This window comes from Cannabis sativa, chromosome 4, assembly GCF_029168945.1.
Source record: "Cannabis sativa cultivar Pink pepper isolate KNU-18-1 chromosome 4, ASM2916894v1, whole genome shotgun sequence".
NCBI classification, from domain to species: Eukaryota; Viridiplantae; Streptophyta; class Magnoliopsida; order Rosales; family Cannabaceae; genus Cannabis; species Cannabis sativa.
Genome location: NC_083604.1, coordinates 53,165,307 through 53,178,270, shown reverse-complemented (window position 1 = coordinate 53,178,270; position 12,964 = coordinate 53,165,307).

Below are 12,964 nucleotides of genomic sequence, written 5' to 3'. Positions count from 1 at the left end.
TTAACAGAATATTCTTTTATTTGTAAAGTATATTCTGTTAAACCAAGAATTGCCGTTAGATAGGCACTTTTAATATATAAAGATATAGATAGTAGGTGTATTTTTAATGAGTATTACCCATATATAAGTAATATTAGAAAAATTTAAGTTTTTATGTTTAATTATTTTTATCTAAATGGACAAATTAAAAAAAAAAATAGCCTGAAATTGTTTCATCGGAAGAAAAACAAAATTAAAAAAATTAGCAATAAAAAAATAAAAAAGATTAAGTTCGATTTAAATATTTTATATAAATATATTTTTCATATATTTTTTTTTATTTTTTTAATTACGTACGTAAGTTAAGCTTAGAAATTCAAATTATTCTTTAATTATTCGTTATTGGATTAAATCTAAAGACTTTTTTCCTATTATATCTAAAAAAGATAAAAAAAAAATTACAATGATACATTGAGCTGCTATTATAATTATTATACAACCCACATAAAAAAAAACTTACAAGAATACCTCTTACACACAATTTCAAGCAGCACAAACACATGAATCACTTTTCTCATCCTCAAAGCCATCGTGCGATCAAACGAGGACAATAACAGCAAATAAACCCAACCAGCCGATGATCCACCATTAATTTGGGCAACGTGACTGGAAAAAAAGAAGAAATTATTTAGAAAATCAATCATTACTGATTGGTAAACAACATTGCATATAAATTGGTTTGAAACACAAATTCACCATCAATTACGATTCAGATTCCGCAAATTAATCCTCCTATATTCAAATTACAGATTCAAAAAAATGTAGTTCTGAACGAATAATGGAGTTCCCAATCGATCCAAAACAGGTTTAATCTAAAATACACATATCAACACATATTTGATAATGTCATAATTGTTGCATTAAAGTTGTTTTCCAAATTTTTAATCCTGTAATTATTCAATTCTGATCATGACAATAACAGAAAATTCGCATTCATCTAGCGCCACGGATCTGGAAATATTGATTTAAATTTTTGTTTTTTTTAAAGTTCAATTACAATTGTCTTTTTATTTTATTCACGCACTCATAATTGAAGACGACACTCCTAAAATACAATACATAATGTTAACGCAGATTTTTATTAACCAAATATATAAACCTTTACGTAATAAATATACTACATAATTAATGATAATAAAAAATGATCATTAGATATTTTTACATAATTTTGTAGTTAAAATCTACATACTCTACAAGTCTATCTTATTAGGGATGTTAATTTGGATACAGAGTACAATCAATATCATAGATAGCTTTTTCTCATAAATTTGCCGTCATTTTTTACCATAGATCCAATCGCGATTTATATGTGTACAGGGTGGCAGTTATTTTCATTGGACTTTAATCATTTATAACTGCTCATGAAATGTGGACATTCCCCACATTTCATTTCTATGCACATGGGATAATATTTAGTAACTATCCAACCGCTCTTTTGTCTTTATCCTTAAATGGTTATGCTGAGTATGTAGGTTGTTTCTCGCTAAGTACGAGTTGTCTTTTACCGTCATTGTAGGAAAAAACGCTAAGTATAGATATACTCCTCCTTGCAGTGTCTTGTATTATAATGATATTAGCGAGGTGGTTATTCTATCATATAGAGGGCGAGATGGATGAATGTATGGTTATTCTCTCCATGTATACATACGTGGATAAATTAGTTGCCAGCTCTTATTCCTAAGTATGTAGGTCAATGAGCTGCAGGCTCTTACTCCCAAGTATGTTGGTCAATGAGTTAGAAGCTCTTACTCCCAAGTATGTGGGTCAATGAGCTGCAAGATCTTTGTTATCTTGTCTTGAACATTTATTAGACACTCTGTCTATCCGAGATGGACTTATTATCTCACTAATCTTTAACGGGCAATAGTTATTATTCTTATCTGGCATTTGCTTATGTGGTAGTGAGTTTGAATATTTTTATCGACTATAATTTATTGAAACGAATTATTTAAGTTGCATTTAATGATGCAATTTAATACTATAATCATTGAGTTGATTCATATTCCTCCTGAAGTACACGTGTCAGCTTTTGGTTGATAGCCGAATTTCAGGTATAACAATTGCCCCCTAAAAAGTGCTTTTTTAATTAAAAATGACTTTTTAATTAAAAGGAAATTTTTAATTAAAAATGACTTTTTTAAATGTCTTCAACGGTATTATTGTATTTTTCCCAAAAATTTGCATGCTTAGAATTTTAGCGGTTCAAAACTTGGAGGCACATCATTTCTCATTTAATTCTCTGACTGTTATTTTCTTGTACAATTCCCATCTGTTTGATTAGATTACCCTTAATCGAATGGTTGCCATCTTTTAGGAATAAATTTGAAATTGTGCATCATTTTTTCCATCTTCAGCCTACAAACCTTCAAGCTTTGACAAAATCTCAACCACCCTCTCTTTTATATTTGCATGCCCTCTTTGTCTCTCACATTCTTCTTGCAGATCTCATCTGATTGTGCTCCTTCTCTTCAAAGTCATCATGACCCAGCTTTTCGATCATCAGAATCTTCACCAATAAGTCCTTTTTTGCACAGAACATCTCATCAAACTAGTAAGTGGCATTTCTCTTTGTTGATGCTTCCTTTGTGTGTTCAATTTCAATTTATTGGTATGTGTTTTTCTTATCTGCATTGTTTTCTTGCTTGGGTAATTTGGTTTTGAGTGCTTGGATTTTAGGGCTAGAAAATTTAAGGTTATTATGATTCACAGAGTTTTTGGGTTTTATTTGTGCTTTGTTTTTCTTGGAATTGGGGTATTTTTTATTATCATGTCCCAATTGATCCTTGAATTTGCAATCCCAGAATCTTTAGAATTGGTTTGTCCTCAATTTTATGCCATAGAATATAAGCCCAAAATTTGAAGACCTCAAACCATTCTTGAAATAAATGATGAGAAAATTAGGGATCATCTCTTTAAATCTGGTTAAGAAGAAACCTCTAGATGTTATAGGCAATTTTGCAAGAAATTATTGAAGGTAGGCGTCAGTATTTTCCAGAAGCAGCTTGGCTTGATCTGGTGGATGCATCATGATCTGGTTGATCCTTGGAAGCAGAAAGTAGTCCTTTGGACATGCTTTGTTCAGGTTGGTGAAGTCTATGCACACTCTTTACTTTTTATTTGGTTTGGGCATGAGCACAGGGTTGGATACCCAAAGTGGATAGAATGCCTCGGTGATGAAGTCATAGGCCTGTAGCCTTTTGACTTCATCTTTGAGGGCTTGGGCGCATTGTTTTTCTAATAACCTCCTTTTTTGTTACACAGGTAAGAAGTTTGGACCAATGTTTAAGGCATGGGTCATCATAGAAGGGTCTATTCTGACCATGTCTCCATGTGACCATGCGAAGAAGTCCAAGTTTTCCCTTAGAATTTTATCATTACTGATTTTATTTCCAATGCTAAATGGGTGCAATGCCTTGCCCAAAGAAGCCATACATTACTTGTGTGCAGGATGCCACATTGGTTAGTTGGAGCCCCTATCTCTTCATATGTTGATCTGAAAAGAATGTTGGAGGAGACTCCATGTCCACTATGCATCTTACAACGGTCATATTCTTAATTTGTGTAGTAATGACAAGGGGTCATTGTTGGGTTTTATGGCCTAAATCAAACTCCATTTCAATGTAATCTTTATCTTTTAAATATCAATAAAGAAACAGAAGTATTTTCATCACTTTGTGTGTCATTTGGTTCATTTTATCATTTATATGTTTAGTTGATTTATAAATTCATCCAAATCCTTATCACATTTATGTTCTTGTTTATTGTGTCGTCAGCACAATGGAAAGTAATCAAGATTATGTGATTAAATATATATTCCTAGATTTATCAGTACACAGAGGGTTTAACTGATATGACAATCTACAACATAGTTTACTTGCACCTTGGATAAGTGCTATGTTCTTTCCAGGACATTGGTTAATGTAAAGCTTGGGTTGGATGTCTGGAGTATGCATCGGAAGGGACCGATATTGAACTTTGATTCAGATATGTTAAACTTACCGTAATATGTATTCAATTCAATATCACCTAGTTGATCCTAGATCAAATGATCTTAATCGTGATATGGTTAGGTTCGATCTCAAGAGTATTATACATGTTCTTTGATTTGTTAGTTGAGCCTACTTTTTGGTCAGGGTGATACGTACATTTTGGGAACATGGTAGTGCAATTGAGTGGGAGCGCCAAACATAGACATGGAATCTATAACTTCTATCTAGCAAATAGAAGTGAAATGATGATTTCCTTCGAGCTTGGCTAAACAGAGATAAATGGTTGAGTACTCATTTCAGTGATTATGTTTCACTGAAATATCATTTATAGGTGGCTAAGTGTTTTAAAGATAAAATACATTGAAGGGTGTAACAGTAATTTAATCCCTATACAATGTAAATCATCTATAGAGGATCATTGATTATTGGGATTATAACAATGGATAAGTAATAGCGTATCTATATCGTGGAACATATAGAGCGTTTTATATAACTGAGTGTGCAATTCCAAGTTCTATGAGTGGATGCAACAAGAAATTAATAAGTCAGTGAATTTACCTGGTAAGTTCTTGGTCTGCTTATTGGAAGCTCAGATATATAGGCCCATGGTCCCCATACTAGTTGAGATAATACTACTTGTAAGATTAGTTAATTGATTTTGATTAATCAATTATAATTCTAAAATTAGACTATGTCTAGTTTATGAATTTTCACTAAGCAAGGGCAAAGTGAAGAAAGAGTTTCTAGGGTTCATTTGTTAATTAAGAGACTTTGATTAGTCTAATTAACAAATATATTAAATGACAATCCTATTTAATAATTAATTTTAGTTATTAAATAATTAGAATTGGCATTTAAATGGTTAAATTAGAAAATTATTGTTTTTGAGAAAATGAGATGTGAAAATGATAAAATGGAAAAATTGTAAAGTGGGGCCCATTATCCTATACATGGTCGGCCACTATGTAGTCTATTTATCATTTATTTTTTCATTATTTTAATGCCAAATAAATATAACCTAACCCTAAGTGGTTTACTATAAAATGATAGTGATGGCTTCAGGAAAAAGATGATGCATCTCATTCCTTTAGAGAAAAACTCAAAGCCTTCTTCCTATACCTAGCCGCCACCTTCTCTCTCTTCCTCTCTTCTGAAAACCGAACCCTATAGTGAGTGAGTGAGTGCCCACACACATCAAGTGGTATCTCAATCATAGTGTGAAAGATTGTGAAGAATCCAGATTCAAGAGAAGGACATTCGGGCTCAGATCTTGGTGATATTCTTCTACAGAAAGGATACAAGGGTTAGAGATCTGAGTGGAATGAGACATTAGGGGTGCACAATTAGACCTGCAAACCCAAAAAATCTGACTACCCGCCCCGACCTGCCGCCAAAAAAACCGATCACCCAAAAACCCGTGTGGTCGGGTGGGTTCAACCCGAAAAGGACTCCAAACGGGTTTCGGGTTCGGGATTGATTTTTGGTTTTTTTCTAGTCGGTTTATAACCCGTAACCCGAAATTATAATTTTTTTTAATTAAAAAATTAATACTTAATTACTAATTTAATAATTAATATCATTTCAAAAAGAAACCTATTCGTCGACTATTTGTATTCTTAATTATCTGACAGAATCTAAGCCTATTACTAATCTATTATTGTATAAATCATAAATGTATTATGCACCCCTAAATTAGTAATAAATAATTTCTAATTTATTACATTCAATTTCAAACAAAAGCTAAGCCTATTCGTATTCTCTTCTCAATACTCAATTTTCAATTCTGTGTGAAATGTGAATCTATATACACTCTTAAACCAGTACCAGTCGACTCACCCACACTAGTGACCAGTTGACTTGACACCCACCCACGCATGGTAGGCACCCACCCACGACGGTGAGTGGTTCTCTTTTCGGCTCAGTTCGGCGTCCTGTGTCCACCCGCCAATCGGCGACGGCGACTGCTCTCTTCTCCGGCGAGATATGTTCTCTTCTCCGGCGAGATATGTTCTCTTCTCTGACTGGTTCTCATATTTCCTATTTTCCTTTTGTCTTCAATTTTCAGTGGGTGTATACACTTATTATTAAAAAATATATACTTATTACTAACACTCATCTAGCTCATTAAAAAGCATAGTATTACTAACATATTATTATTACATATTATATATAAAGCAGTTCTCAGTTTTCACCTTTTTATTAAAAAACATATACTTATTACTAACACTACTATATATAAAGCAGTAAAGCACTACATATTAATTATAATATAGAATATTGTACAATATGAAAAAAATATTAATTATAAAAAACAAAAAGGTCCAACTAATGTTAAAAATAAAACAAATGGTATTTTTAAAAATTAAATTTTATTTCAGCCCATAAATTAAACATTCGGGCTCAGTCTAATAGGACCGTAACCTGACGACACCCAATCCGAAAAAACCTGACCCGATACCCGGCGCACCCGTACACCCAAAAACCGGGTTCAATTATGCATTTCCAAGACCCGAAGCCTAAAAACCCAAACCTGAAACCCCAAAAACCTGAATACCCGACCCGTGTGCACCCCTAGGAAATATTATATTCTGCTGCAACCACTGCAAGGTTTCTTATACTTTATGTGTGTTTATTTCATATCATTTTAGAAGTTCATATTTAGGATGTTAAATAACATACTTGTTAGTAAATCTAAGATCCTGGTAAAATAAATTCCAACAGTGATTGTGTGGGAAATTGACTTGAGCAGCATCTTCTTTTGTGAAAGAGGTAGTGGTTTCTCCGAGCTTCGGTTGCTTGGAGCCCCTTTTTTATGGACAGGATATCGCTTTTAGGCTCATGAAACAGTGTCCAAGCATAGCAATCTCTAGTCTTGCTGGTCTCTCCTGCAATGTGGGGTTCGCCAATAATGACCCCTAAGTGATCCGCCACTGAAGGTGGCATAGGGTCTCCATTTTGTGCACCTTGTGCATGAGATTGGTCAATCCACACATAACAAAGAAAGTGGGGATTTTTTTTCCTTATGAGGAATTCAATCTCCTTCTTTAAATTCTAACACTTGTTGGTGTCGTGGCTGAAGTCATTGTGAAACTGGCAGAACTTTGACATGTCCCACTTGCTCATATCCTTTTTGATAGGAGGGGGCTTCATGTATGGGATAGTTCCCTTAGTGGTCATGTAGATGGTCTCAGGTTTCTCCATTATGAGGGTGAAGTAGGTGAACCTTTTCTCCTTATCTTCCTAGTTTCGTGTCGTGGGAGAAGTGTTGTACTTCCCCTTTTTGCCACTGTTTCTTCCAGAGCTGTTATTGTTCCGCTTACCCCTAGTGTTCTTGCCACTAGAGGTCTGCACAGAAGTGTTAGTTCCTACATGCGCATTTGGAAAGTTGTGGGGCTATGGGGCACCCTAAGACTGCCTATTGCCAACTTGCCATGTCTAGGCTTGTTAGATAGCTTCGTCTAACTTCATAAAGTCGTCAGCTCTGTCAAGAAAATCCTTCATGTTGTTGGTTGAGATCCTCTAGATATCTTTCCAGAAGCCACTCAATGGAAGGATGCCCCCTAGTATGGCCATATATCGGCCTTTGACCTTGGTGGCCTCGACCATGACCCTTTTGGAGGTAATCCTTTAAAGGTTCTCCTTGTCATTGTTTGACCTCGACAAGGTCTTTCAACTGCGATGGTATCAATGTGAAGGATTAGAACTCTCTGTAGATGTTATCCAAACAATTTTCCTTCTGATGTGGCATATCCACGTAAGCCAAAGATAGGGTACAAGTGGAGTACATCCATGCTAGTAGCAGAACAGGGCATCTAGGAAAGTTATTGCAAAACCATCAAGCAACAACCGAATGGAGTGAAGTGAGCCCTAAAGGAGCTGTTCCAACATCCTTGGCCAGCCAACAGAAGCCTATAGTCCCGCCAGGGTGAGCCTACAGGCTGGCCAGGATCTGTGCACAAGCTGGTCGGCCAGGAAGTGACTTCCGGACAAAGGAAGCTTTCGTTCAACCAAGGGAACGTGGTCTCTACAAGGAAATGGTGTACAAAGCTGTCCTCAACTTGAAAGAGATTGGCCTCTACACTCAAAGGCTGGCTCCCTATTGGTGGAGCTATAGTGACTTGCAAAGTCCTGCCAGATCCTGTAGGCCTTGTCCTGCCAAATCTTATAGGCCTTGTCCTGCTAGGTCCTGGTAGGACCATGGCCGATCAGGATTGACTTGGCAAGACCATGGCCAACCAGACATCCTTGTAGGTCTATAGGCAACCAAGATTGACCTAGCAAGACTCTATGTACAATCCAAAATGTGGACACAAGGCATGGGCTGCAAATTGGGCCTTAAAAGCCCAATAGAATGGCTGAACAATATCTAGATTCAAGGGCACTTTAATCTTTTGTAATTATCTAACAAGCTTTGTAAATATCTAGGATTTAAACTTGTAATCTAGGGTTTAGTCCTCCTATATAAAGGCCTTAACCCTAGCCTAAAAACCTATGTCACTAAGCCTCTAAATCACTCTAAGTCTGAAACCTTATCCTCTCTCTCTCTCTCTCTCTCTCTCTCTCTCTCTCTCTTGTACACGCTCAATAAGGCTCTCTCTCCCTCTCTTCTCTTCATTTCTCTCACACACCTCTAAGACAATCTCACTCTCTCATTAATGATCTACCTATTGATTCATGTTTTGTATCCTTATAGAGAGCTATATCAGATCCCACCTATAGTGATTTGAATAGTATTATCTCTAGGTATCAATACAACCAAAAGGGGAGTAGGTCATTACTCGCTATCACAAGGGGGCCAAACCTCTATGACAAAACTCTGTGTTTATTGCTTTTTTTATTCTATTTGTGTAACACGTGGCAAGTATCAGATCTATATGACCCAGCTATCGGTTGATCACTTTTTGAGAACAACAGTAGAATTCTCGAGAAAACTCATTCCCAGAATTGAATTTTCTTAGAGATAGATTAAAGTACCATTGCTAAGCTATTTCTATTAGCGTTGCTGGGAAAATTCAACACCCCACATCACTAGTAATTTTCTGGACATCGATTTGCATCTCGAAGTACTTGATGTGAGCTAGTGCATCTTCTTGTTCGGTATACATCTTTCATATCAGCATCTTAAACTTAGGCATGGGTAAGGGCAAGGCATTGATATATACCGAGAATGGTGATCCCCTTGACCTATCCAGTTCAAGGTCGAAAGGTTTTAGGCTAGCTAGGCCCTTGATCATGTCTCTTATTTAATCCAATTATGCTTGCACAGAAGGATCTGCAACTGCAGCGACTTGGATGATTGACCCCTCTTGATTGGGTTGTAACCTCGAATGGGCCAAGGTTTGGTTGGCCATTCCTAGAGAGGTGGACTAGCCTTGGCCCACCAATCCCATTATGGGCAATTTTTCATGGCTAGCCAACCCTATGTTGGGTAGGGTTTGGCCACCCGTTCTCCCTTGATTAGCTGATGTAGCCTGTGTGTTGATAGGGAGTAGATCACACCAGTTGCTGGAGTTAGGTGGATCTAGATATTGAAGTGATTAGACTCACTTTTCAAGTTGTTATCTTGGGTGTTTTCACCCATTCTTGAACCTAGCTAGTTAAAGATTGGCATTTGGGTTACTATTTCCTAGGGGCCCCGGGATGGGAGTTTACCCTACTTGCCGACCAGAGGTGTACCACCAAGGGGATCGCCAGCCAGAGGTTAACCAATTAGGGGTGTTGTTGAGCTTGAGATTGTTGATCAACCCCTTAGACCGCTGGTTTTTAGAATCTAGGTGTTCTCGCCACAAAATCTTCGTGGCAAGACATGTCCTCCTTCAGGTAAGGGAAGGTCTGTCCTGGTTCCTAGGAACCTGGTTGGATAGTTTATTGATAGACCCTCCCTGATCTATTGAATATCTCCCTTGTAGAGGATATTTAATGAGATCCTGACCTCGTCCAACAGTTCTCTCATTTTACTACCTTATTAGATCGCTAGCTTCTTAATTATGGCAGTCCAGCTCTGCCTGGTGAGATCAGAGGATGTAAACTTGATTATCCATCAATCTATAAATTTGTGTCTCTGTTGTGTAAATAGCAGCCAACAACGCGTGGTTCTTCGATTGGGCGACTTGTCAGATGGCTTATCTAAGTCTAGATAACTCGATATCTTCTTTGAAGTCTACATGGGGCCCGCACAATGGCTGACTTGTCAATTTCTAGGCCCATCTCTCTAGCATAATACTAGGGACAAAATCTAATTGTGATGCCTGAGGGTTACTCCACATGGGTCATTTGTTTAGTACGAGGTGCTAGTGGAGGGTCCTCCCTGGGTGGCATAGGTCGATCATTGAGACTAACTGGATTGGTCGTGTCGACCTGGCCAGTTGTACTTGCCAGGTTCGTGGTGCCTGCCGAAGTGGCAGGAGTGGCCATATATGTTGGGTTTGTGGGGATTCCATTTGTGATAGGATCATGATCATTAGGATCAGCGGCCATAGGATCTTGAGGAAGACTCGAGGAGGCAGATGTTGTAGCTGGAGTTGTTCTCCTTATGTTAACCATGATGTTTGATCAGATAAATTAACAACTCGCTCTCAATGGAAGCACCAAATGGTTGACCTCAGACTTAGCCAACCAACAGCGGAGTCATATTTATTATTGATTCTTGCCACGTGTTACATAACAAGAATAAAAAAGTTAATAAGACACGAGATTTTGTAGAGGTTTAGCCTCCTTAGTTAGCGGGTAATGACCTAATCTCCTTTTAGTTGTATTGATACCAGAGATAATACTACTTTGAGAACAAGTGTTATTGAATCTACAGTAGCTCTCTTAAGATTACAATATAGGAATCAAGTAAGCAAATCTCAAGTAAGAGAGAGAGAGAGCCCTAGGGCATGTAGAAGAGAGGGAGAGAGAGAGTTAGGGTTCCAGACATTAAGTTGAGAGCTTTAGTGAGGCTTGGAGACTTAAGACTTAGAGAGTTAGGGTTTGACTAATGCTCTTTATATAGTAGAGCTTACATCCCTATTATTCATTACAAATAGGAAAGAAAGCTATATTTATATAATTAATTGATAAAGTTTAAATGACTTAATTATCCCTTGAAAATAGGGATGTTGCTGATATTTTCGTGGGCTATCAAGGCACAGTTTGTAGTTTAGCTTGTTGTCCACAGATGAAGGTTGCGCACCAAAGGCTTGCCAAGTAAAGGCTGGCTGACCATGCACCTACCAAGTGTAGGCTGGCTGGCCACACAATGTCTACAGACTAGGCTTTGGCTGGCCATGCTCCTGCTAGGGTCTGGTCGGTCATTTTCCTACCAGAGTCTGGCAAGTTATGTTCCTACCAGCTTTGGCAAGTGTTGGCTAGTCTTAGTATAACATTTCATTGCAGAGGTCAGACTTCCTTTCTCAAAGAAGAACCTCCTTACTCTAAAAGTCACCTTTGGCCGGCCAGCTTGTGCCCAAACCCTGGTCGGCCATATTTGCTCATCTTGACAAGCCTATATACTCCCTTTGGTCAGCCAGGCATAGTTGTCCAGCTTTTTGATGGCCTGCTTAACTCCTCTTGCTTGTTTCTTGATGATTCTACCATGCCTTGTAAGGAGACTTCGTCCTGCTATTGACAAGGCTATATTCTACGTGTCCTCAGTCTTGGCTTACGTGGACATGCCACGTTAGGTGGAAAAAATTTGAGATAACAATTGCAATTCATGAGGAAAGTCGAGAATGTGTATGGTTAATATCAATGATACAACATATTTGAGTAACATGTGGATTGAGATCTAATAAAGAACTACCAATAATTTTTAAGAGAATGGTGATATCGATGTTCAACAAATTCGATGAAGTGATAATCTTGTAGACTTATTCACAAATTCATTACCAACATCAATAGATAGTTCACAAGATTAGAATGTATCGATTAAAAAATCTCCATGAATGCCAAAATGAGGGGGAGTAATTTCATACTGCACTCTTTTTTCCTTGATCGAGTTTTGTCCCACTAGGTTTTCTTGGTGAGGTTATTAATGAGGCAGTTATTATGGACATTCAAGGGGGAGTTTTATAAATATTAATAAATATATGTGTAAAGACCGCTTAATTTTAATTTGAAATTAGTAGATAATTAAGGCTTAATTATGAAACTAGAATATTAATTATGATTTATCATTTTATGGAGATTTATATGAATTCGAGGTGTATTATTTATGCCATATATGAAATTTTATAATTTTTTTTGCATGTTCTGTGTCTGGATACATTGAAGCGCGACGTTTGGCCAGTAGAATCACATGTAGTATTTTTGTAGTGGCGGGACAATATAGTTAGACGTTTGAAATGTCAAGAGTTTTCGATGTGTGTGAAATGACCAAATTAATGGTTTAGAAGTTTTTTTGGTATAAGTTGGGGTCAAAGGGTCATTTTGTGCCTTAAGACTCTTTTGTCCTCTTGTGGGTTTGATTTTTAGATTATATGCTGATGTTATTAGATTGATAATAGATAAGATTACATTTATTTTCTTTTATTCAAGTAAATCAAGAAGAAAAACACATAAATTATCTTCTCTCTCTTTGACCTTCTTTCTCTCAAGCCTTAAGGAAACCCAGCAAGAGGTTGAGTTTCAGCTGCTCAATTTAAGATTTCTAGCAAGTCTTTTGTGAATCAAGCTAAGGTAAAACTCTTTAGCCTCTGTTTTTATGGTTTCTTAAACTTTAAGTTAAGTTCTTATAGATGTTTTTGTAATTAGGGTTCTGTGGTTTTAAGAGTTGGTTGATTTTGTATTTTGATGATATATTGAGGTTATTTGAGTTGTTTTGAGTTGTTCTTGTTGGTTGTTGTCGTGATTGAGCAAGGTTTGAGTTTATACACTCAAGCTTTGCTCTCTAATGGTGGATTTTGATTTTGGTTATCTTGGATTATTTTATTGCATGGATTATGTTTATTATGATG